Here is a 10396-nt window from a genome sequence, read left to right on the forward strand (position 1 = left end):
CCTTTTGTTTGGGTTTTTTCCAGCCAACATCACTCGTTTTCGCACTTATGCGCACTTATCTCCCTCCCTCTCTCTCTCTCCCTCCCTCTCTCTCCCTCCCTCTCTCTCTCTCTAGAGAGGGAGATATGGTGGGCTGTCTCGCCATCCTTATCTGATCTCCACTATTAGCCCGTTGTCGAGGAACACGCAGTGGCAGGGTGGCAAATGTGTGGCGCTCGGCTCCGAATCAACAAAAGCCGGAGCGACCCATGGGGTGACGAATGGGGCACTGAAGTGTGCTGGTCGATTTGCCTGCGTCACCGCTTCAATCTGCTCTAGTGGCTAAAGAGTGTGCGCGTTAAAAGAGTTGAGTCCGCATGCACGGACGCGTAAGCTTCGGGCAGTCGCATCGCTCACCTGTGAGCGTGGCCACGCATGTAGAGTTACGGCCACACTCATGCGCCACGCAGGTAGAGTTACGGCCATGCAGGTAGAGTTACGGCCACACTCATGTGCCACGCAGGTAGAGTTACGGCCACACTCATGCGCCACGCAGGTAGAGTTACGGCCACGCAGGTAGAGTTACGGCCACACTCATGCGCCACGCAGGTAGAGTTACGGCCACACTCATGCGCCACGCAGGTAGAGTTACGGCCACACAGGTAGAGTTACGGCCACACTCATGTGCCACGCAGGTAGAGTTACGGCCACACTCATGCGCCACGCAGGTAGAGTTACGGCCACGCAGGTAGAGTAACGGCCACACTCATGCGCCACGCAGGTAGAGTTACGGCCACACAGGTAGAGTTACAGCCACACTCATGCGGCTGCAGTTAGCCACTCTGTCTCGTCCCCAGCGCAGACGCAGACGCAGACGCAGGCCGTGTCCAGGGCCGTCCCCGTGTGAGTGCTACTGCGCTGACTGCGCTGCAGCGGCTGCTCTGCCCTCCGTAGGGGGATCCTATTAGATATTACAGGCAGTGCCTTCTTAATCCACTAATGAGGGGGGGATTTACACACATTTGAGGGAATAATTGCTCGACACGGAACAGTTTCAAAAACACAGTCGGCCAGATAATTCACTGTAATTGCTGCCCCGGCAGAATTTATTTTTTTCTTCTTCTTCTTCTTTCTTTCTTTTCTTTTTTTCCTTCTTTCAAACTCTGCATGTAATCATTGTTGTTCTGAGAAAGAGACCAAAACCGGTGACGCAAGTCTGGAGAAGATTGACTGTTTGTCGTGACAAGGCCACATACAGTTATCATTTTTGTGTTTGTGTGTGGGCATATGCGCGTGTCTGTGGGAGTGTTTGTGTCTCTCTCTGTGTGTGTGTGTGTGTGTGTATGTGTGGGCGTGTATGTTGTTACTTGTCCCCTGTCTTTGACTGACAGGTCTTATGAAAGCTGTCACTGGTGTGAAGCACTGCCTCTGCCAGGCTCACTGCGACCACTCGGTTAAATAAGCGCCCTGTGGCCTGCTCTCCGCCGCTACGCTTTGCCTTCTGGGTAGCCGCTGACTGACTCACCCAGTGTGCTTCCTGCCTCTGATTGACAGCACCTCAGATGCACCCCTCCAAAACACACACGCGCGCAAAGAAGAACAGAGAACAAAGCGAAAAAACAAACAGCCCTCTTTTTTCATTAGCTCACTTGAGTACAGACAGACTACAAGATTTTGTCTGGGGCTTGTTGTTGCAACCCACTCCTGGTGTCAGATCTCTCTCTCTCTCTCTCTATCTATTTCTCTCTCTCTCTCTCTCTCTCTCTCTCTCTCTCATCTCTGGGGCGGTTAGAGGATGGGGCAGGTGGCTGAGGTGGTGCCTCTGTGGGGGCAACTGATTGCAACACTGAGAGATAAAAGAATACGAGAGCAGGTAGCGCCTCACTGTTGGTGAGAGCGACAACAGCAGCTGTGGTTCTCGTTGCCTCTGTGGCAGCCTGTGAATGCAGCCCAAGCCACCGATCTCCAACGCATCATGTTGTGGTGTGCATGTTGCTGTGTGTGTGTGTTCATGTGTGTCTCTGTGTGTATGTGAGTGTGTGTAACAGGAGCGTAAAACACACGCATTAGCCACATTCACTCCATATGATATGCAAACTCCTAGTCATTCTCAGCTCATATCTCCTTTGAAAAGTGTAGCAGTAACACACAGAGAGAGACACAAATACTCCCACAGACACGCGCATACACCCACACACAACACAGTGTAGCATTCTTGTGGCAGACTAATTGAGCAAAATGTGTAGAATGGGATGGCATTGATGCAGTGCACCCATGATTTACCAATGCACATGTCAGCCCAGCTTCTCTGTATCAATTTACTTGTGTACACTCTAAATCACACCTCGTGTTTCTCAGCTAGGAGAACCATGTGTATGTGTATTTGTTTTCACTCAGACGTGCTGTGTGACCTGTTCACTCATTTAAACATGTTTACAGGGAAATTCACTTGATGGATTTTGTGACGTTTTGAGAGATCACTTTGATTGATTGATTGTTTATTGTAAAGAGTGTAAAGTTTATTGTAAGCTTTGTTATTCTGTGTTGAACGGAGCTATTTTTGGTCACCTCATTACAGCCTTTCTGTCGTGCTGGGATGTTTTGCTTAGTAGATGTAATGTTTATGCTCTGTTAAATGGAGAAATATGGATTATATGGATAACATATATGTGGATGGATTTAAAGCTTTTTTTTTAGATAGAATATATAAAGAAGACAATATTGAAATATTGATATTATGATGTTGGTGAAGAATTTTACAGATGGCATTGTGCTGTTTTTGTACCCCCCCCCCCCCCCCCCCAATACTTGCAGTACCAAGTAGTAGCCACTAGGTGTCAGCCCTATTGGAAGATTGGTGTGCTATTCTGTTTTTGGAGGAACAGTGACAAGTCTCTCTTTCACCCCAATCCACATCCTCTAGTACCCAGCATCCCGCCCTGCTGATGGGCAAAGACTGCGACTGCCTAAATACCTTCATTAGACTCCAACCTGTTCCTATGCGGCGGCCTGTTGAGTTGCCTCGCCCAGAAATAATACAAAGTTATTTCGCTGTGGGAAGGTTTTGACAGTCCGAGCGTGCCCTGGCAGATTACCTGGGGCTAGGGGATCGTGGTCGGTAAGCCCTCGCAAGGCAGATCTATGACCGTCCGTATGGATTTCCAATAATAGTTCCAGTTTTCCAGCCCCCATTCTTTTTTTTGTGTCAAATTCATTTTTGTTAATCGTGCAAGGCTCTTCAGGTCCCTCCCTCTCCCTCTCTCCGCCTTGTTCTCCTGTGCCGTCTGTAAGCAGCTTGCACTGCTCCACATTAAATCCGTGGAGGAGGAAGAAGTGGGGAGGTTGTGGCCTGTGACTGTAGCCGCTGTCCCTCCGATGACGCGTCGGGGAGGGATCGGCAGTGGAATTGGTTTTCTAAGCTTCTGCACCGGTAATCTGTTCACACTCCCCTTCCCTCTTAGATGAACTCTGACAGTCTGACAGAAGGGGATTTGCAGGGGTTTTCACCTATGGTTTATATATATATATATATATATATATATATATATATATAATATATCAGTAGAATCAGAGACTGTGTCTTGCCACAGAATGATGAGAAAGCTCTAATCACGGGCGATCTCTTAACCCCTCCCCAAGAGAGTCCTGAGCACCCGACTCGCTCTCTCTCTCTCTCTCTCTCTCTCTCTCTCTCTCTCTCTCTCTCTTCCTCCCTCCTTCCTCATGCTCCCCTGGTACCTCCACCTTTTCCTTATTCCTGTATTCCCTCTCTTTTGCTGTCGTCGAACTCTTCTCTCTTTTTTCCCCGACGCCTTTTCATCTCATTGTTGCTGTGACAAAGCTTAGCAGAGGTAACTACCCAGAATTCCCTTGCCACCAAGCATCAGACACACCCAGGAGTCTCCAGTGACGCCATATTTTCCCCTATCACTTTCCAATAGCTCCTCAGATCTACTGCAACCGCAGAAGTAAAGCCATATTTATATGTGTGTGTGTGTGTATGTGTGTCTGTGTTCTTAAGGAAAAGCAACAGTTTGAAGAAAAAAATGCTATGACTGATGTATCACATTATGATCTGTTGTCCATTGAAGCCAAAGACGTACACCTACTTGAGTCTAAACACCATGGTAACCTGCCACTGTGGCCTAAGGAATAGCCGTGCAATCTTAAATATTATACAGCTCTGCAATATTACTGTATAATTCTGTACATATGTGAATATCACACAATAAAGAATATGTATATTGCTTCTTTTTAAGAAATGTGTGTCTGTGTGGTGTGTATGTTCTTGGTTACTCTGTTTCTTTGCGTTCGGTTGATTCTGTTCGGGGAGTCTCTGTTATTGCATTACTTTCTGTTTGCTAGCCACCCAGGGAGGCCTCTGCCTTTTAAACACTTTCATTAGAATCGCTGCAGCGCTCGTTTCGCCGCCCTAATTGGCTAATTGGTGCTCATGAGAATGGAGTCATTTAAGACTCTGGTGCACACTGCCGCTGGGAGCAAGAGGGGAGGTTCAAAAATAGGGAGAGGGATGCGCGAGTGAGGGGAGGTGGAGAGGGGGAGGCGGTGGGTGTGCATGACGACAACGCTAGGTGTTGGAGAGCCGAGCCTACCACTGGGGATGGAGTGGAGTGATATGGCTGGGGGGTTGGCGTAGCCTACGGAGGTGAAGAAATGGATCCTGTTAGTCTGTGAATGCCACTGAATGATCCTCCTGATTTTTGTATGGGGCTGCTGTCGCAGGAAGGTGGCAAACGAGAAAAAAAACATGCACAAACATTCTTAAATGTCAGCAGTAAGTGTAGATCCAGAGAAAGGGCTCGGCGACTAAACAAGCTGAACTTCTACAGTCTCTCACTCCACTCTGAGCTCCGCTGCTTCTGCCAATGTACAACAGTGAATTGAGATGCTACCGATTTTGTAGATACAAACTTTCAGTGTATTTTTATATGGGGGTGTGCTTCAAATGCTTTATGGGCTTTTGAATATGGAGCATTTGTATCTGACTGCATTTTGTGGATATTTGTGTGTCTGTGTGTCTCATGCGTGTGCATATTTTTACATATGTATGCATATGCTGTGAGAGCAACTGTGAGATATATTGTGTGTGTGTTTTAAAGGGTGTGAGTGTATTGGTGAGAAATGGAAGGCCTCTGCCATCTGCTCCACTCCTTACTGTACGTAACAGGGTTTTAAGATGGCGAGCCAGCCAGCCGAAGCAGCGTGGCCCTGCAGCCCCCGTGATCGGTCAGCACTGGGCGAAGGGGACTCGGGGCCACGGCAAACCCTCTGCCCGCCACGCAGGGGTCGCCTTGGCATAGACTGCCCACACCAGCTCCCCTCGCACTGCCAACTGAGCGGCGGTTACCCAGACAACAGATGGTGACAGAGGGGGTATTGAACTGCCTGCAGCTGAAGAAGTTAAGTCTGAAAAGAGAGGAGAGAGAGAGAGATAGAGAGAGGGAGAGATAGAGAGAGGAGAGAGGGAGAGATAGAGAAAGGGAGAGAGAGAGAGGGAAGGAAGAACAGGTCATAACCACCTTCTACAATTCTACTGCTGTAGGCTTTTCTCTCTTGATGTGGTTAAAATCAGTGTTTGACTTTTATGGAAAATCATAAACACAAATAATATCCAGATGTGCTAAGAGTGTAAAATGGGATGTCCATTATTTTTTAATTAGTCAATGACTGAAGGAAGATATGAAGTGTACAGGTGTGGGGTCATCTTATTAGTATGCTGACTTGTGCACTTGTCTTCAGGCCTGCTGTGTTATTCCTGTTTTGACATTTTCATATTATTGCGTTCAATTGCACTTCAAACAGTTGGAAGGGAATTTTGGGAGGGCTCACTCTGTGGATAAACACTCCGAGGTCTACACCGAGATGGTGACAGCAGTGGCTGTGTAAGGACCCTAGTGTCCCTCACAAAAGTCCTTCTGTCTTCATCTCCCCCTCTCTCTCTCTCACTCTCTCTCTCTCTGCCTTCAGAGTGAAAGGATGTTTATTGCCGTTTCAGGCCATCAGGGAGCCATCATTTCCACGGCAGTTGCCGGCGTGTAAATATCAAGCCTCGCTCTCCCTCGCTCCCTCTGGCATCCTCGCGACAATCACGGACACGTAAACACAGGGCACAAGCCGACCGCCGCCGTCGCCACAGGCGCGCAACTTTCCTCCACTCACCGTCAAACCAGCGCCTACTCTCCCGATCCTCTCATGGCCACTCGCCTCCCGCCTCCTGGGCCAATTGCTCGGCATCCATTTCCTCCGCCTGCACCGTGGCCGCTGCTCTTTATCGACGGCAACACCACCCATTAAGCAATTTGGCCTCCGCCTCTTGCGACCGCTTACTCGTTTGCTTTCCTCGCTCACACAAATTGAGTTGTCACTGGTGGCAGAGTGTGACATGGACACTGGCTGTCCATGGCTCCGCGTGCACGGTCTGATTCATTGTCCAGTCAGATGAGCAGCTGGGGAGACTGCTATGTGTGTGTGTGTGTGTGTGTGTGTGTGTGTGTGGGGGGGGGGTTGTCTAATTGTCTTTCCCATGGTCCCATCCCTTTCTTCTTGGTCCAGCCGCTGCAGCTGAGGTTACCTGTGGCGGTGGGCAGGTGAGCAGCGGGGATAGAATGGTCTCCCTCTGAAGGGTGTGTGTGCTGGGGTGCCGTGGGGGTGTGTGTGGTGGGGTGCCGTGGGGGTGTGTGTGGTGGAGGGGGAGTCTCTCATCTAGCGGGGGTACTTGAACCCGATAAGATAAGGAGCACGCCAGCGGTTTCACAGGAAGCGCCGTCTGCAGTATCTCGCCACTGATCCAGTGCGGCTCTTCCTCTCCCTCTCTCTCTCTCTCTCTCTCTCTCTCTCTCTCTCTCTCCCTTTCTCTCTCTCTCTCCCTCTCTCCCTTTCTCTCTTTCTCTCTCCCTATCTATCTTCTGTGTCTCTGTGGATGAAAAGAGGAGGAGGAGGAGGGTGCTGGGCGTGCTCAACATTCTCATGGCTTCACCGTAGTGAAGGAGAAGGATCGCTGCCTCACACACACACACACACACACACACACACACACGCACGCACACACACACACACACACACACACTCACACACACACTCACACACACACACACACACACACACACACACACACACACACACACACACACACTCACACACACACTCACTTTCTCTTCCATTGAAATACAGCCTGCCATTCCCTATTCTAACTCTCTATCTACATGAGTCAAATCTTGCAGGTAAATCACAAGTGTTACCAAAGCCACTTTACATCACATCAGATTAAAATCTACGTCTTGACTTTACATCAGATCTAATAATAGAATCATTCAAAACCCTTCAAACAACAAAATGGTGGTGGCTGGTCTTCTGTAATTTTGTTCAATATTTTCACAGATAGAATAAGATGGAAGCTATTAAAGAAAAACCCCACAACACAAAGCAAAACCGATAACTTTAAGAGACATGCTGTTCCCTGAACCACTCCACTAAATCACACACCTTTGCGTAATTTACTTTTCAGATTAGCTTTTAAAGCCAGGCCTGAAATCCTGGAATTCTGGTAGCCTACTGGCGGAGTATGTTTTAAGGTTGAACGATAAGGGGAGAGGGAGAAGAAAGGGGAGAGGGAGAAGAAAACTATATATTAGCGGCATGCTTTGGCTGAACGGATGGGGGACAGCTCCCACATTTATCGAACAGGAATGGAGAGGCGTGTGTGTGTCACTGTGCTCCGCATCAAAAAGCAGCTTGTGTGTTTTGCCGCTCGGCACCCTCCGACCGCTGCTTTCCAGCACTGCATGTTGAAATGGCAGATAACAGTTTTATTCTGGGTGCTAGCTCTGAGCACCCAATCTTTTATTCATGTGTGCTGTTTGTGTGATGCATAGAGAATGCGCTGCTTGTGCATGTGTGATGTGTTTTCTTGACTGGAGTTATTTGAGAAGACAGAGAGAGAGAGAGTGAGAGAGAGAGAGAGAGAGAGAGAGAGAGAGATGGAATGAGTGAGTGAGTTTACAGGCCTGGCCTGTGGAGAGTGTCAGAACATATTGCCATTGCAGCAGGAGTGAACCGTGGACCCGCCTAATGAAGACATTGGCTTTCACGTCCTCGAACGACCACAATGAATACAACCATCTTTCCAATTTAGGCTCACGCATTTCAGGGCCCTACAGTCTTCCCCTAAGAGGGTGTGTCGGGAAACCAGGGGGGGTATGTGGCCCTCTGCTGCCATGTGCTCTTTCTCTCTCTCTCGCTCTCTCTCTTTCTCTCTCTCTCTCTCTCTTTCTCTCCCTCTCTCTCTCTCCCTCTCTCTCTCTCTCTCTCTCTCTCTCTCTCTTTCTCTCCCTCAGTCCTCCAGCCCAGGGGCCTGGTCCATGGCCCCAGCGGAAGGGGAGCATGATCGGGGTTTACACGCCACCATTTTAGTCACTTACCGGAAACAGATGGTGACAGAGACGGAGGAAAAGGGGGGAGAGCGGATGAGTGTGTGAGAGAGACAGAAAGAGAGAAAGGCAGGGGGATAGAGAGAGAGAGAGAGAGAGAGGGCGGAGAGAGAGAAAATTTTCTCCTAAACCAGTGGCTGTGACATTCCAGTAGCACTGAATCCCCTGTGTCCCACCCGGCGCCTCCAGATATATTCCACTTTCATTTGTCATCCCGAAATGTGATGGCGTCAGCTATTCTCCCTCTGTGCCACCGAGAGATGAGGAGAGAGAGAGAGAGAGGGAGAGGGAGAATGAGAGAACGAGAGAGAGAGAGAGAGAAATAAAGAGGGGGAACGAGAGGGTGTGATTTTATCTGGCCATGTGGATTCTAAGGTCACTCCACTAACTCAGGTGCATTATCTCGCCATTGTTCCTATAATATCACTGCCAAATGGTGGCATCACTTTCCTCCTCTCCGGGGTAGCCACAGTCATACAACTTGACCAATAAAAAGAAAGAGTGGATAGAGAAACTAGGAACAGAGAAGGAACAAAGAGAGAGGGGGGGGGGGGGTAGAGTTTGTCAAAAGGTCATCACCCTGAAAATGTTGTAGTGTGTAAGGCAGTTAAGCTGTTACATGTAGCTTTGCAGCATTAGCAAAACAGCTACCTGAAGCAGGGCATAAATCATTGTGAAATTCCACTATAGACTGCCCTCATGTCTGTTTGGGTAATATTACGGTAAAGGGCACACAGTGTGTTTGGAGCTTGCTCTGGGGCGCTAGCAGGCCAACCAAACATCTCGAATCTTCCAGAATTTTGATCCCGACAGAGGCCCCTGGACCCGAGTCGCTCCTTTTAGATTTGTGCTGCTCCCAGCCATGATAGCCAATCTCTCACTAAAAAAGAGAACAGCCTGTCAGTACAAAGGGCAAATCTGAAAAGGCAACACAGCCCTGTAAAATGACAATCTAATAAATTAAGTGCAATTAATTACCATGTTTAGCATAATATGAGAGTTTAGCGAAGGTCTTGGTGGTATCAGTGTGCATCCCGAGCAATTACTCATCTGCAGGAGAACAGATTATAAATGAGGCAATTAAATCGCTGTCTGGATCACGTTAAAAAGCCATCCTGCACTCACTTTGGTTAGAAAAAAGAAACAACCGAGTTGTGCGCCTTAGACTTGTCCGACATCGGATTCTCGATTCCGCAGAGGTTAATCTCTTCCTCCTGCCAGAAACACCGGCTGCCTTTTTGACGGCGCTCGTCAAAGGGGAGAGTTCAAGCAGTGGCGTTCGCACCAGTCACTCCATTGACCTGAGCATCCCAGTCAAAGAGCAGTGGACACTGAGGTCAGGCTAGCCTGATTAAATTGGGGTTGGAGGGTTTTTATACACTTTTTTGGTTCTTTCTCTCTCTCCCTTTCCTAACAGGCTTGCTCGCTTAAAGGGGGAGCAGGCGTTTCTCTGGAGAGTGCCCGGGATAAGCAGATAGGAGTACATTACCCTAATAAGGGACATCTGGTGGCCATTCATTAACTTGACCATCCTTGAAGTCCCCGACCTGAAATGCCATTTTTCACTTTGCACAGATCCCTTTCTCTTTTTTTTCAACCACCTCTCCTCCTCCTCCTCCTCCTGTGGATCTTGACAAAACTCAAGTTTGGCCAAATGATAAAGAGAGAAAGAGAGAGAGATAGAGAGAGAGAAAGAGAGAGAGAGAGGGGGGAAGAGAGAGAGAGAGAGAAAGAGAGAGAGGGGGGAAGAGAGAGAGATGAAATGGGGGAGTTTTGGTGCAGTCACAAGAAGAAAGGATCATTAGCTGATTGGGCCTGCACAGTGGGAGAGGGTGGAGCAGGTAAGGGAGTGGACGGGGCGAGGCCCAGAGAGAGTGGTGCCGGGGCCCCATCACTTAATCAAGGCCTGCACGCGCATCTGTGGCTCTGACATAAGGGACACTCTCCGGCCAGAAGAGCATGCCAAGGCT

The 10396-nt window shown here is 48.9% G+C and overlaps 1 protein-coding gene across 3 annotated transcripts in view; it reads left to right on the forward strand.

Annotated features, from left to right (window-relative positions):
- vav3a (vav 3 guanine nucleotide exchange factor a) overlaps positions 1–4241 on the forward strand; it is an 87969-nt gene extending 83728 nt beyond the window's left edge. The window contains exons 27-28 of one of the 3 annotated variants that reach the window (XR_012988012.1): positions 1–621; positions 675–4241. The exon at positions 1–621 is cut by the window's left edge and continues 1628 nt beyond it. The gene's annotated coding sequence lies outside the window, so the exon portion shown is untranslated. The other 2 variants (XR_012988013.1, XM_076290184.1) reach the window with 2 other exon arrangements.
- Positions 4242–10396: the final 6155 nt, after the last annotated feature.

The sequence above is a fragment of the Alosa pseudoharengus genome, unplaced genomic scaffold, assembly GCF_046254945.1.
Source record: "Alosa pseudoharengus isolate Yale_2024_CS ecotype anadromous, Long Island Sound unplaced genomic scaffold, YU_APseudo_1.1 YU_APseudo_1.1_scf_18, whole genome shotgun sequence".
Lineage (NCBI taxonomy): Eukaryota > Metazoa > Chordata > Actinopteri > Clupeiformes > Clupeidae > Alosa > Alosa pseudoharengus.